Raw genomic sequence first — 15480 nt, forward strand, 5'->3', positions numbered from 1 at the left:
AACATTTTAATATGTATGATCTAATCTAAATAAACCCCAATGAATTTTGAGGCACTGTTTCCTTGTTTCGGTTCTGTCTTCATTGGATACATGTCGAGGTTTTTTGATGCAACCAGTGCCTGAATAAATGTTAACGAATGTCTCAACTAACACAGCTGCAGTTTCTATTTCTGAACCATTTTATTCGTTCCTGTGTCGCTTTTAATTTCTGAATTAGAGCAGGGCACACCTAAATATTTGACCATCCGTTTTACCATTAGAAGCTCAACCTGCTTAGAAAATTGCTCTTCCTTCAATGTTACATCGTGGCACTTTTCCAAAGTGATTTTATTATGTTGTTGTCACCAGTTCCTTGCGTCTTTTAGATTCTTTTCACATTCTTTTTCTCTTAAACATCCTCTGGCTCTCATACTTGCACCACGTTTCTTTCCATCTCCTTTTGTTCCGTCTTTAATCTCCTTCTGAAAACACCTCCATCCACACACTGAAATATATATGAAGATGTTTTCAGATTCATTTTGTCCTTCTCATCTCTTTACACTTTTAAGCCAGGGTCTTCCTGTTTTGATTTGTTTGTCTTTCTTCTTTCAGGCAACTTCTTCTTTATCCACTTTTCTTTGGCTTTAATTTATTGGTTTTAAAATTGCTTGTTTCCGATTTTTTTTTTTTGTAGTTTAATGACACTCTACACGAGAAGTCACACTATAATCTTCTAGAAGTCCTTTTTCCTAGGTTTTGATTAATTAATGCGCTTGTTTTTGGTGGATGGCTAGGACCGTGTGTGTGTGTGTCTGTGTGTGTGTGCCCCTGTGAGCCCTACCCTCTCTGAGCCTGAGAGTCACCAGTTGGATGAATCAGTGCCTCCCCTCAGCAGCCCCTCAGCTACCTTCTGTAACCCCACTTCCCATGCTTTCCTGGGAGGCAACGTCATCGTCCCCGTGGAGCGTCCACATCGTGACTCCAGGGGACACTGGCATTCTGGGTGGCAACAGCACCTCCCTTTGGGGCCCTGCAGGGAAGATGGGCGTGAGATGCAGGACGAGGCCCTTCTCTCCACACCGAGGGGCTGGGCCAGAATACACATGACTTTGTGCCTAAGTCTGGAAATGGGAACTGAGAAAAAACCCACGACAACACGAATGAGATGCCCACGAAGGACACGGTCAAATCCTGCTCGACGCACTGTGGACACGTCATATCTGAAAAGGAGAAAGGAGGAAACTACAGCTTGTTGGGCTTTCATTCTAAGAGGCAGAGGCTCAGCTCTCAGACCTACATCTTCTGCAGGTCGCTCTCCTGGCAGAGCAGCAACTGGGGCTGAGCAGACCTTTGACCTCTGCCTGCTCCCCACTGGCTTCATTTAGCCCAGAAGGGAAAGCAGGAGACCCCCCTTAGAGATCACGGGAGTGGAGATGTCTTAAGTGCAGATGGACAACTCAGCAGGTTGGGTCTTTGGAGATGCCAGTTTGCATGCTGGTTGGGTGAGGCCCATGTCTCTGCTCATCTGCTCAACACATGAGATCAAACACGTGTTGCACATGAAACAAGAAAAACCACTACCGCCACCGCCACCACCAGAAGAGTTTGTGTGCCCTTGGATATGGGACGGGGTGTATGGGAGGGAGGGAAGCGGACCATCTCTCTGAAACGATGTCGAAGCCTTCTCATTGCCCTCTGCCTGCCCCAGCTCCCTCCTCTAAAGGTTCCTGCCACCATTTCATCCCTTCTGGGTTTTCACAAGAATCCTTCCTTGGAGGGACCACGATCCAGGGCGAGGGGATGGCTGCGAGACTGAAATATTGAACACCTGCCCAGGCTCTCTCATGACTTTTGAACCGGAAACAACAAACCACAAACACCTGCCTCCCTTCCTTCTGAGGCTGGTGGCAGCTGAGTCTTAGCGGGGACAGATGTCCCAGATCACCCGGGCTGCCCCAGCCTTCTTAGTAATAGCATCTCTTTCACTATGAAAGTGTCCTGACTTGAATGATAATTATAAAATAACCCTACAAACTGGGGACCCTTGCTCCTGAGGCCTGTCTGAACTTCGGAAGCTGAGAGCCCTGCCTACCTCCCTAAGTCCGGCAGGCTGGGAAAAAACCCAGGCATAAAGAACTCGGGTTTCTCCAGTGGGTCCTCCAATGCCAGTCCTGTCTCTGGAGATGCACCATCTGTCCCCAAGGTGAAGAGCATGAAGAGTTGGGGAAGGCTACCTGCTGTAACACAGAAACGCTCTCTCTCATGAAGAGCTATGTCAAAAATAACAAATGAGAACACCTGGCTTGGAAAATCACAGCCCAATTCTCCAAAGTCATTTTGTGGAATCCTCACAATAACCCCGTGGGTGGAAACAAGGCCCCATGGGGCTCAAGGTCACCCAGCTGGAAGTGGCTGGATGCTAGTCTTGGTCAGAGGTCACTGGGTCCACGTCCTGGTCCTTCCTCTGCCCTCAGCTGCTGGGCTGGATTCGGAAGGTGAGGGAGCTGCAGTGAGATGCCCATTGGCCCCTCTCCTTTCTCCCCGCTGATGTCAGACATCCAATTAACGTTCCAAATGTCTTGTCAGGGAGAGGAATGCATATACAGAAGCCAAGGATAACCGTACTGAAGCATTAATAAGAGCCTAATTCCTCAAACACATGGCTCCCACCTTTGTTTCAGGTAGGGCCGTCCATCCTTGTGGTGTTTCTAGGTGTGCAAACAGGAGATTCTAGGAGGCAAAGTGGGCTCGGGATGCAAATAACCGGAGTGGGATTCTGTGGGCTAAATTAGGGGGCCTCAGTGCAGGGAAACAGGGCTTATCTGCCTTTCTCAGCTCTGCAGGATTTATTGGTTATGAAAAGACATCTGGAACAAATTAACTTCCTGTTATTGGAAAAATAGAGCATGAAGACAAATCTCTTTCACACACTTGAGAGTCGGCGTAACAGAGGCGCCATTGGTTGCAAGGTGGCGTTAATCTCTTTGGGCAGGTGTTATTGCAAGCAAATGGTTTTCAGGGGGAAAGGGGTCCCTGCAGGCTGTGGGGTAATTTGAAAGTAAAACAAATAATTTGAATAATCACCAAAGCTGGCAGAGTCCAAGGTACCAATTCTGAGAAGATGCCAACAAGTGAAGTCAGCTGCTCCCCGGCTTCATACGGGTTTTCCTCCAGGCTGGTGAAAATAGGCTAAAGTTACATATTACCCATCAGTCAGGCCATTAGGGTGCACACGTGACATGCCAGCTGGCTGCCCCGCACTGCACTGGGCACCATGGGAGAAAAACACGAAGGCTCCCAGGGCTTAGATCTGGTGGCAGGAAAGTCAGGAGCAGCCATCTGAGGTCCCCGAGAAATCCCTGCTAATGGATGGTGTGGTCGAGCCTCCGAGGGCTAGGGCAGGACCAGGGTCCGGGAGGAGTCATAGAAGAGGAAAAAGCCGCAGTGGGAGCTCAAGACCTGGGGATACCGAACAATGTGAAATAAAGACATTCAGCTGCCCCTTAAGTCTGAGAAGTTGAGAAATAAAATCAACACCCTGACCTAAGGGGTGGGCTGTCTTCCACACTGCGTTCAGGATAAACCTCCCCTGAAAGCGGGTTAGGGTTCAGAGTCAGACTGAAGGGGCTGGACCAGGCTGTGAGGCTCCTTCCTCAGGCCTGGCCCTTCCTCGGGCAGGTTGCTTATCGGCTCTGTGCCCTGGTTTCCTCGTCTGTAAATGGAGAGTATTAGTATCTGCTGCACAGGGCTGTCACCTGGTTAAGTGAGAAAATACAGACAAAACTCTTAAAGCAAGTCTGTATGGGAGGATCGCAGAGACAAAGAGATGTTGAGAGACGTAACACGTCAGCAAGTCTACGAGGCAGGGGCAGGAGGTGCCCGCTGGGTTTACAGTCGTGAGCTCCCTTGGGACCAATGTCTCAGTGAAATGGAAGGGAAAACCAGGTTTTCCTGGCCTGAGAAATAAAGGGGTCAGTGAGGGTGGTCCTCATTGTCCACCACATCAAATATCCAAGGGTAGTGTTCATGTAAAGAAATGACTGAATAAATCCAGCAACAGGCTAAACCAACACGAGAAATACAGTGACAGCTTTCTGTATGAATAGTGGAAATAAAGGTCTGTGTTTTTTCTAATGTGAGAGACTTTGGTAAGTGTCTAAATTGATGAGAAAGTCCTAGTAGAGAAGAGATGGTTAAAGATTCAGGATACAGGACATGCGGGCACAGACTCACAAATCTGACATGCTTTGTTCACAAAACCCCTAGCTGCTACGTGTCTCTCCCTCCCAAATTCCCATCATTGTTTTACTATCAGTTGGGGGGCAATTGGCTTCCAAATAATCATTTGCAGAGTTTTGGCAATGTATTTGCTCCCTGCCAGGATCTCTCCAAATTAGAGGGTTGTGACAGGAAGGCAGAGGTCTCTGAGTGGAGGCCAGAAGCTGGAGGGTCCACACCCAGCATCTTCCAAAGAGAGCCCTCTGTGGGGCACAAGTAGGGAGGCCTTGAAACTGACCAGAGGAAGAGGCCATCGTGACCGATTTCTCGGGCTGCGTGGGTTCTTGGACGTGTGGCGGGTGGTCCCCATGGTGGGTGGGCACAGGCTTCATGAGGGTGATCTCTCTAGCAGCTGAGACCCAGGGTCTCATGGTTCGTGAGCCTCCAGAGGAGAGGAAGGAGTCGCTCCTGGAGCAGGTGGGGTTGGGAGAGTTTTCCAGAGCTCAGGCAGCAGGGAAAGCAAAAAGCACGGGGAGTAGGAAGAAAAGGGTGAGTGCAGGGCAGGGGTGGCTGCAGGTGGGAGGGAGGGCATGAAATGATGGTCAGAGGGCAGCAGCAGAGGAGGGTGGAGAAATGGTTAGATTCGGGATGTGCCTGGAAGGTAGAGCCGACATCACTTGCTGATGGGTTGAAGGTGTGCTACAATTTTTATTTTATTTGTTCGTTTTGTTCTGTTTTTTTAACTTTTATTGATCATTTTATTTATTTAAAGTGGGGTATGGTTGTTGTACAATGTTGTGTTCGTTTCTTCTGTACAGCAAAGGGGAGTTCCCTGTGCTGTACAGCAGGTTCTCATACACTAATATGTACAAAATAGATAACTAATGGGTTACACATTTTAAAAAGAATCAAGGATGACTCCGTAGTTTTCTGCCTGACCAACTGGAAGAAAAGAGACCCTGTTAACAGATACAAGAAGAAATGCAGGGGCAGCCGGCGTGCGGGGAGCTGGGGGCATAGCCAGTGTTATAATGATGTGATTTATCCCCGCAGAGGAACGGGAAGCTTTGCATAATGCTGAAATCTTTCACAGCGTTCCCAAAACAGTCCCAGCGTCTCGTCTTCGTTTCTTTACATAGTTCACATTATTCAGCTTTCTAACAATAACTCCAGGAGGTGCGTTCATTTCCTGATGCGATTCGGAGTTCTATTTTTCTCCTCTAAATTGATGGCCATGAGATTCGGAAGCCTTTGTGCCCCTCTCGGTGAGGAGACGAAGGAGGCATCTGAGACCAAGCACGTGCCGGTGGGAAGGGAGCTTTGTCACAGGAATACGTGTCCTGGGTGGAGGGGTGTGTCCCTTCGGCTCCTGGCTTCTAACCTGACTCTGTGAGGAAACTGTCATTGTCTGGGTAAAAGGTTAGCTGGGAAGCTCTGTGGGAAGACTCAGCACGTGAGGGAGGGGTGGCGGATGTGGGTTATGCACCCCTACCTACTGCCCTCACCCCCATCCCTCCCCCAGGAGTCCTCTCCGAGATGGGAGCCTCACCCTTCCTTCCTTCGTCTGGTTTTCCACGTGGGGGTCAGGCGGGGGCTCCTGGATGGATCCTTCGGGAACACTTCGGCCAGCTTCCCTTTGAGAGCCCCATGGTGTTCTCCACCTCCTGCCACTGTTTCTATGCAAGGTGCTGGGAATCAGACCCCTCAGAGACCCTAAAGGGAGCCCAGGAGAAGAATGCAGAGATGCCCTCAGTTCACATGAGAAAACATGTAACTTTATTTTCTTTTACATCTAACTGAAAATTAGAATTTCCTTCTAAATGTTGGCCCAAAGGAAAAAACAACCCTGAAATATTAGCCATACCCATGTCTTTGTCACCAATAAAAACCACAGATATTTTCACATCTCACCACAATTGTCATTTAGTACATTGATTTTAAATTACATCTATTACTACACTGCAGCTTTTAAAATAGTTTAGTAACAGTATCTCTACTATCATAATTCATTTTACTTTTTAATCTTATATATTTTATATTGTGTATCTAAAAATATTCATCTGAGAAAGACTGCATGGGCTTCGAAGCTCCTAGAAAACAAGGATGGTGTTTTGTCTCTCATCACTCAGCCCCAAGGATGGGGACCAACACAATAGATGCTAAGCTAATATTTGTCAAATGAATAAATGGCTGAATGGGTCTGTTATCTTAATTTTTCAAGGCTGAAAATTAATCTAAAAGTTGAAAATTGTTGGTAACATGGAGTAACTAAAGTAGGTTTTTTGGGGTTTTTTTTAAACAATCATCTTTTTTTTAATTAATTTATTTATTTTTGGCTGCGTTGGGTCTTTGTTGCTGCACGCGAACTTTCTCTCTAGTTGCGGGGAGCAGGGGCTACTCTTCGTTGCGGTGCGCGGGCTTCTCATTGCGGTGGCCTCTCTTGTTGTGGAGCACGGGCTCTAGGGCACGCAGGCTTCAGTAGTTGTGGCACACGGGCTCAGTAGTTGTGGCTCGCGGGTTCTAGAGCGCAGGCTCAGTAGTTGTGGCGCACGGGCTTAGTTGTTCCGCAGCATGTGGGATCCTCCCCGACCAGGGCTCGAACCCGTGTCCCCCGCATTGGCAGGCGGATTCTTAACCACTGCGCCACCTAAAGTAAGTTTTCAAAAGACTAAGACATGAGCATATTTTGCCATTTTATTCATTATGACTTGTCAGCAACCTTCTGGCTTTAGCCATAATTTCTATTTGAAGGGATATTCCTTCCCTGCCCACCCCTCAGCTGGGAATTGTCCTCTACACAGAACTACATGGATTTGTTTCCTCACCATTCTCTGGCTGGGGGTAAGGGGTGGAAGAAAGAGAGGATTAATTCTCTCATATTTTCTCAGCCATATGGGTTCCAGTGGTGAATATCAGGTCAGCTCTCCTGCACCCCTGACTTTATCTTCTTCCTTAAATGCCCTCAGTAAAGATGAAAATTTCCATTAACTGGTTGATGTTCGAAAAGATTATGCATTTATGAAAATAATCTTAAATATCAATTCTCCTAGAAGAATATTTATGAAAAAGGCTATTGTTTTTCTTTCATCTTGGGGGGAAAACAAAGGTAAAAACAAGCCAGCCAGGGTCGATTCTGTTTGCAGTGTTAGTACCCAAGCTTTCTTCATTAGGTAGCACATTTTCCCTGCAGGTGACTTTCAAGGCATGAAATCACTCTGGGAGCTGCTCATACCGGGAGATGCAGTGACATGTGGATAATTAATGCTCTTCAGTTTACGGGATGTAATTGAGGGCGGCTGCTCAAATGGTACCCAGAGCAGCAACAACACAGAGAGACGATGGCAAGTTCCGGGGATAACGGCGCTGAAAGATGAGGGCAGGGCCACCGCTCCAGCTGCATCTCAGATGCCCAAGTGCCGGTGAGTGTGCATGGATCCACACCTTACAGGCCAGGAGGTAGCCCCAGCCTGGTCAGAGGCACGGGCAGCAGAACCGGGGAGCTTGCCAACGATTCCCATTGGACTGTGGTGGACTGTGGCTTTTGTGAAGCGGTCGTCATCTTCGGATAAAGGGATTCACAGGTTTGTAATGAAGATTAACGCTGATTGGGGCCCCACCTTCCTCTAACTGGATCACCCCAGTATCGTCCCAGCTGGTTTCCTAGCCCTCAGCTCTACTACTGATCCCATCCTTCACCTTCATCCAGAGCTATTTTCCCAAAAGAAAGCCTGCTCATTTTTCTTCCCCAACTACATGCAGTCAGCACTTCCCCAGAGTCATCACAGGGAAAGGCAAATACTTAGTGGTTCACAGAGACTTTCTCCTCATGGCCTCATGTCCCAGGCTCTTCTCTTGCTAAGCTCTGGCCTCACTGAGTGTTTTCCATCCCTCACGTTCCCCAGACTTTTACTGGCCTCATGGTCTCTGCACACGCTGTTCCCTTCACCTGAAACACTTCCCCTCCATCTTACACTTTCTTTGCAGCCCAAATTCAGCATCTCTCCTTGGGGGCTGGAGTAGAGAGGTCCCCACCTTCAGCAGAAGAGTAGGTTCTGTTCTTTGGTCTCATAACTCCTGGTAACACAGCTCCATGACAGCTTCCTACTTCAGGGTCCTCACCTGCTTAATGTCTGTCCTGTTCTCTGGAGCACAAGACCCCTGAAGGTAGGGACGGCACCCATTTCATTTACTATTGTAGCCCAGCTCCTTGGACAGTTCTGGTACCTAGTACAAGATCAACTGAGATCTGGTGAATGCAGAGATCAACAAACAGGGCACTCAGGAGACCTCCACCGCCCCCAACAAGGCATCTCATGAGCAAACCCATTTTTGCAATATTTCCCCCATTCTCTCTCTGACTTCATTCCTGCCAAAAAAGAAGAGACTGAACTGATTTTTTTGTGGATCCTTGGATGAGACCCTATTCGGCTAACACCAGTGCTTCTCATAATCCAGCTTCAGCCGGTTTAGAGCAGCAGCTCTGGGCTCAAGAGACCGTCCCCTGGAGGGTGTGAGGACACACAGGTGGCAGGGCCCCAGCCCTACTGAACCCTCTGACTCTGCCACGGAGCCTGAGCGTTCTCATTCTTAATAGATTCCCTGGTGATGCTAGTCTTGGGACCACACGCTGGGAACCACTGATTCCGGCACCAGATTGAGAAGTCATTTCATCTCTACAGCCTCACTGTCCCATCTCATCTTATGAGGAGGACCGCCCCCCAGTCTGCTTAATCTATGAGGCTTTCTTTCAGTCAAATCCTCTGCGAGCGGAAAACACCCTCAGTGCAATCTGCTCACGTTCGACTTTCCTTGCTGCTTAGGCAGGGCACTTGTATGCTCAGTAAGGCCCACCAACAAGCCTAGAACATGTTCCTCGTGACTACAGAAGAAAAGCTGCAAGGTCACGGCTCCGTGACGGAACTGGGGAGAGCTGATGCTAGTTCAGATGGGAACTGAATCATTTCTGGATTAGTGAGAGTAGGCGAGAGTCTCACCCTGTTGTCCCATAGTTACGTTTTGCTCTTTTACAAAGTTCCTAAGAAACAAACAGCATGTGTAGTTTTGAGTACCTTCCGTATCTCTTATGGTATCTGCTTTTTAAATTTTCTTCATAGGGACAATTCAATACACTCAGCATACAAAGTCAGTCATCATAGTTGCTTTGGGTTTTCACTGTCATTTTGGCCAGTTTATCTGTCTTTTAAATTTTGCATCTCGTTTATGGAATAACTACAGAGTAAGCAACGTTTACCACAAAGAAAAAATGTTGGGTCCAGAAAAATTCTAGGAGATTTTGGTCATTTCTTCCCTCTCTCAGGCCCAATCCACAAGATTCCAAGGGATTTCAGTGTTGCTCTAACAGGTGTTGAGAGGCCGCAAAAGACTAAGACCCCACGTGCTGACTTATCCATTTGGTATTGATCAGAATTGGTTCACCAGGGACTTCCCTGGTGGTCCAGTGGTTAAGACTCTGTGCTCCCAATGCAGGAGGCCAGGGTTCAATCCCTGGTCAGGGAGCTAGATCCCGCATGCCGCAACTAGGATCCTGTGTGCCTCAACTAAGACCCAGAACAGCCAAATAAATAAATAAAAAAAATAGATTCATCACCCACCCATCCACCCATCCATCCACCCATCCATCCATCCATCATCTACCCATTCATCCATCCATCCATCCATCCATTCATCAATCCATCCATCCATCCATCCATCCATCCATCATCTACCCATCCATCCACCCATCCATCCATCCATCCATCCATCATCCCATTCACCTATCCAGTCACTCAACGAGGCACAGCAACATATAGCTCAGTGTACCATGTGTGGTATGGACCAAAGCTTATGAACCAGGGTTGTCTTAACCTCAGTGATCTTATAATTTGATAGGAAAAATATGACACAAACAATTAGTGTCATGAAGAGATACAGTTAGAAAGTTAAATATGTCCAGGAGAGGAAATGTGATGGAAGAACTCAGGCTTCGAAAGCAGGAGAATTCTGCATCTGCAGCATAGCCATTCTCAGACAGGCAGGAGCTCACCCCGAACTTCTGCTTCCTCATCTGCGAAAAGGAAGTGACAATATTCAGGCTTGTGTGTTTAAAGGTTTAGGATGCCGCACGATGCTGCTTAGTGAGGGCTATGCTCTCAACACAGCGAGGTGCTGTCATCACCGTCAGGCGTGGCGTCTGAACTAAAACACGTGGGTTTCTCTGGCGATCTTTCTTTGTCTCCCAGGATCAGCCACCTCTCTCAGCAAAGCTCCCTCACACCCTCTACCTGTGCTCACGTCTCCACCTGCACGACCTCCGCTGCTGGCGAACCTCAGGAGGCCCATTTCTTCCCAGATGAAGAGGAACACGATTACAAGGCCAAGTGCCCCTGGGGTTCACCTTGGACTCCCAATGCCTCCTCTTTTCTGAATGCAGAGACCAGGATCAAAGCATGTACAGGTGGACTAAGCCAGCGCATGCACTGCACACACACACTTGTCCTTTGAAGGACTGAGTCGAGTGGGTGTTGGCAGCTCTCTCTGCCGGGAGCCACTCTGGGTTTGACGGATGCTGAGCGGAGCGCTGTCTGTTTCAGGCTGACACAGAGACGGGGAAGCCCTGCTAGGCTCAACCCGTAGAGCTGATGGATCACCTAATGACACGCCCAAGCTGCATCTTCTGACTCCATCTAAGAGGGACACAAGCACGTCTGGAAATACATGCAGCACGTGGGGAGGAACTAGCAGGGCAGGGAGTGCTCTGCCACCATTGCCATCCTGAAAGATGTGAGCGCTCAGGAAACAGCAGTCAGCTAGTAGGGGAAAAGCATGTTTTCGTGGATTTGGGCTAGAGGAGAAGATATGAAAATGAATAACAACACACATGCAGGTTGTATTTCTGTAACTGTGTGTATCCACATAAAAACCATATTCCTATCTGATTATGAGGTGACAGGTGTGTTTCTCTTACAGTGCAGAAGGAGTCTATCCCACTTGTGTCAGCCACAGCGGGTGAAGTGGTTGCTGCACTCGGGGGTGGTACTAGCCTGTTAGGCAACGGAAACGACAATCAATTAACCCACCAAGAAGTACAAACGTGTATGGTCATGTGTACCATCTACAGGCAGTGCCTTCTGTCACATGTTAGGGAGGGGCACGCACTGGGATGACCTCGCCGTTCTCAGCCAACACACAGAGTGAGCCCGTGCACAGCGGTGCTCAGGGGATGGAGGAATCACCAGGCCTCTTTTTGAGACAGTCGTGCACAGGGAATGGCATCCCCGAATGCAGCCTTGTCACCTGCCACATCGGCAAGGGCCGTACCTGCGTGGCTGTGCTTGTCTCTCCTCTCTGTAGTTATCGCGTGAACCTTGTTTTGACCAGCACTTATTTTAAAGGTGTATTCATTTCATTGATTCATTTGAAAAACTTAAATGAAATAATTTCAAATTCAAAGATTTATGAGAAGATCCCGGAAAACCCATGCCACGTTATAAAGACATTCTCAGGTCAAGAGTTTCCCATTCACCTTTCATCACTACCAAGAAGTCGGGCATCCTGACTGGCCCTCTATTCTTAGAGTAAATTCCCAGGAGCAGGTCACTCTATAGGTGAGATTCACCACTTGGGTTTACAGGGTGTGGGATTTACAGTCCTGTTGTCCAACCACCCTGCTCCTTAAGTTGGAATGTCTCTGGTTGGAGAATCATAGATGAAGTAAATGCTCCCAGGGGCTTTGAAAACAGGGGTGCTCGTAATCGGCGATAAGCCCTTTTTCTTCCCCTGCCCTGGAAATCTGGTGTGGCGTGGGGCTCCCCTTTAGGAAAATAACTGCCTTCAGTGTGCCCCCTGGAAGCAGGTACAAGAGGGTGATTCTTGGGATGCGAACTCTGTGTTCCTGAGACACAGCTCTTGATCTGCCTGCGGGGAAAGAGAGAAGTTGACATTAATGGAGGAGAAAACCACTCCAGGGTGGCTTTTGGGGACCAAGTTGCGGGTAGATTTGCAGGCGTGGAAGAGATTGCTCTAGCTTCCCCAAGAAGAGCTCGACCACTCGCAGCAACGTGACCGCCTTTTGGAGAAGTGTCTCCTCAGAGAAACCTGGGTCTTGAGTGAGTTCACTGCATCGTGTCCGCATGTTTCTGAATCATTTGTATGTCAACAGATGGAGTAACAGAACACAAAAGCTAATACACACTAAGAAATTTAAAAACTGTCCAAGCCTGCCTGTGAAAGCACAGGACCCTCTGGCTGATGACTTCCTTTGTCCCCAGAGGAAAACCACAGCTATTTATTAGGGGAGGGTCACTGTGCACAGCGGGATGGATTGGGAGGGGTGTGGAAGGATGAGCGCTAGTGGGAAGGGAGCGAGTCTGGGTTCGTATCTGTCAGCTGCGAGTAGAGGAGCTTTGGGGGAGTCATTTAACAATCTATGATAGCCAAGACATTTGCTATAGAATTGCTAAATGTACATCTTTGTTGATGTGGATTCATTAATGAAGTGAACGTCCACGGAGCAACCGAGTGTCACATTTACCCGTATACAGTATTTCATCTAATCTTCACTACATCTTGGGACTCAAATATTAGTAGCCCCATGTTTGTAGTCCTTGCAAGATATTAAATCTATTCAATGATTTCATCCCAAGATAATTTAATAGAATTACTATGTTCGTGTATTTTATATTCTATAGACATATGATACTGAAGATACATGTGTGTATTTTTCAAAATCGGCAATGTCGCCTGCCGAATGGCTAGCGCTAGGAAAGAAAGAATGGATGGGGACTTGAGGGGCCTCTAATTTAAGAAAAAAATCAGGATCTTGGAAAATATTATAACTCTAAGACCAGCACTATAGTTACCTTAGAAAATGGGATTCATAACTTTGGCAGTAGAGGGTTTACTAATCAAAAGCATTAAAGTATGAAAACATCAATTAATAGTTTATTCTTTTCTAAAAAGAGTTGGAGAAGATGGTACTTGACAAGTGCATGTTTCTGGTGTAATCGCGTGAAAGATGAGTCATAAACCTGAGCTTAGGGCATAAAACAGAGGCTGACGCCTTCCTGGGATCTCACTTGAGGCACGAAGCTTCATGGTAAATCTTGAAAATAGTTCCTATGACTGTTCCTTTTGGAAAATGACTGTTCTTTTTCTTCAAGGCAATGAAAATACAAACTGTACCGAATAGTCAAGGATCAACATCATTTTCTATTTCAAGTCACACACATATCGGTGCTCATAGATGGATCCATGACATATATTCACACTTGTCAATTTCCGAAGGAATGCCATATATATGCAAAGTAGATTTTATTATAGATGGGGAGGGTTCCAGGAATTATACATTCTTCCTGCTTTCTCCACCCTGCTGCAGCTTCTTGGTTCTACTCTTTAGCAAATCTACACCCCCATCAGAAGGTACACAGCACGAGTAAAAGAAATGTAAACTCAAAACCACCAGTGTCTGGGACTTCCCTGGTGGTGCAGAGCTTAAGAATCCGCCTGCCAATGAAGGGGACAAGGGTTCGAGCACTGGTCCAAGAAGATCGCACATGCCGCGGAGCAACTAAGCCCATAAGCCACAACTAGTGCCTAGAGCCTGTGCTCTGCAACAAGAGAAGCCACCCACCGTAATGAGAAGCACCTGTGCATGGCAACGAAGAGTAGCCCCCGCTCGCCGCAACTAGAGAAAGCCCGCGCTCAGCAACGAAGACCCAACGCAGCCTAAATAAATACATACATACATACATACATTTATTAAAAAACAAAACAAAACCATCAGTGTCTTGCTGGGAACTTAGAAAATGGACCTGAGAAGGGGTCCCACATCCCAGGACCTGAAATGCAGGTTCCATTCATCCCAGGACCTGAAATGCAGGACCTAAATTCTCTTTGGATTACCCTCTATGGCTAGGGTTGCAAACTCTTAAAGAAAAATACATTTGACAGTTTTTGATGACACGGCACCTTCAGTAGATGCTCTTCTCCAGATCTTTATTGAGGCTGAACACTTTCCTTCTCCATATTGTCATTTTGAAAATTGCCTTTTTATTGAATCTCCTGCACTCACATAAACTATCACTCATTTTGCCAATCCCAAACAACCCTCACCATCAAAAATTGACAAAACTCCAAATCAACCTCAGGAAAAATGTCAGGCAGCTGAGCAATGAATAGAAAATGGTAATTATGCACTTCCCTGGTCTTATTTTAAGATCATTTTATTGAGTCTTTTTAAAATAGATTACAAAATCTCAGCACCTGTAAGACAGGGTCCTGATTCTGTGCACCAAACTGAAACATCCATGCCTCCAGGAGGGGGGACCAGGTGGGCCCCACCCCTGGTGCCGGTGATGCAGGTCCAATACGTGTAGGAGGCGCAAACCACAACCCTCTTCACAGCCAACCAGTGAATGTGCTCATAGAGCCAAGAGCAGCCCCACCCTAACTCCTGTCATCTTAAATATGAAAAGAAAACCCATAAATGTATCAATTCCAAGCCTTTGATATGAATCCATCCCACCTCATCCTGGGAATACTCATCTAAACACTTCCAAGCCTACATTTCCCAAATGTAGTGAGTGTGACACTGTACTGCTTTATAAAAGATCAATGATCAAGAAGGTTATAGGCAAAGGTTGCTGTGAGTGCAAATTTGTCAATAATCTCTGTAGGGAAGCAAAATTTGCCACCCCAAAATGTCTCCCTGGCACATGGGTTGTCTCGAGCTGAAAACTATCAAAGCCCAGAAGATTCAGGAAGAACCTTTGACCTTTCCCTAACTGCCTAAAGAACGCGGATAAAGAACCTGTTCCAGGAAGGGAGCATCACCACGGACCACTATAGTATGAACCAGGCGTGTGGACAGGGCGGAGCCCAGCACAGTCTGTTAAAAGTCCTCTCTGTGTCCCATTGTCTCTGCTGGCCCAGCAAACATTTGTTTACCAACGCTTTGCTTTTCCACCTCCATGTAAGTCGCCTTCCTCCTCTTTGAAGTCCCAAACCACTACCCCAACTTCTTCCTTTCTCTTTAGCTGAAGATGGTATTTGAAGTGAAGGCTTCAGCCATTCTGGCTAACGACTCAGTGTCCCTGGGTCTCTCCCACGTGCACACGTTATTAAACTTTTGTCTGATTTTCTCCTGTTAATCCATCTTACATCAACCTAATTATTAGACTATGTAGAAGAACCTAGAAGGGTCAAGGAAAATTTCTTCCTCCCCAACATCTTCCTCCCTGACATCTCCATGGGGAGACTTTCCTGAAACAGCAATTGCCTCATTGT

Source organism: Tursiops truncatus, chromosome 15, assembly GCF_011762595.2.
Source record: "Tursiops truncatus isolate mTurTru1 chromosome 15, mTurTru1.mat.Y, whole genome shotgun sequence".
Lineage (NCBI taxonomy): Eukaryota > Metazoa > Chordata > Mammalia > Artiodactyla > Delphinidae > Tursiops > Tursiops truncatus.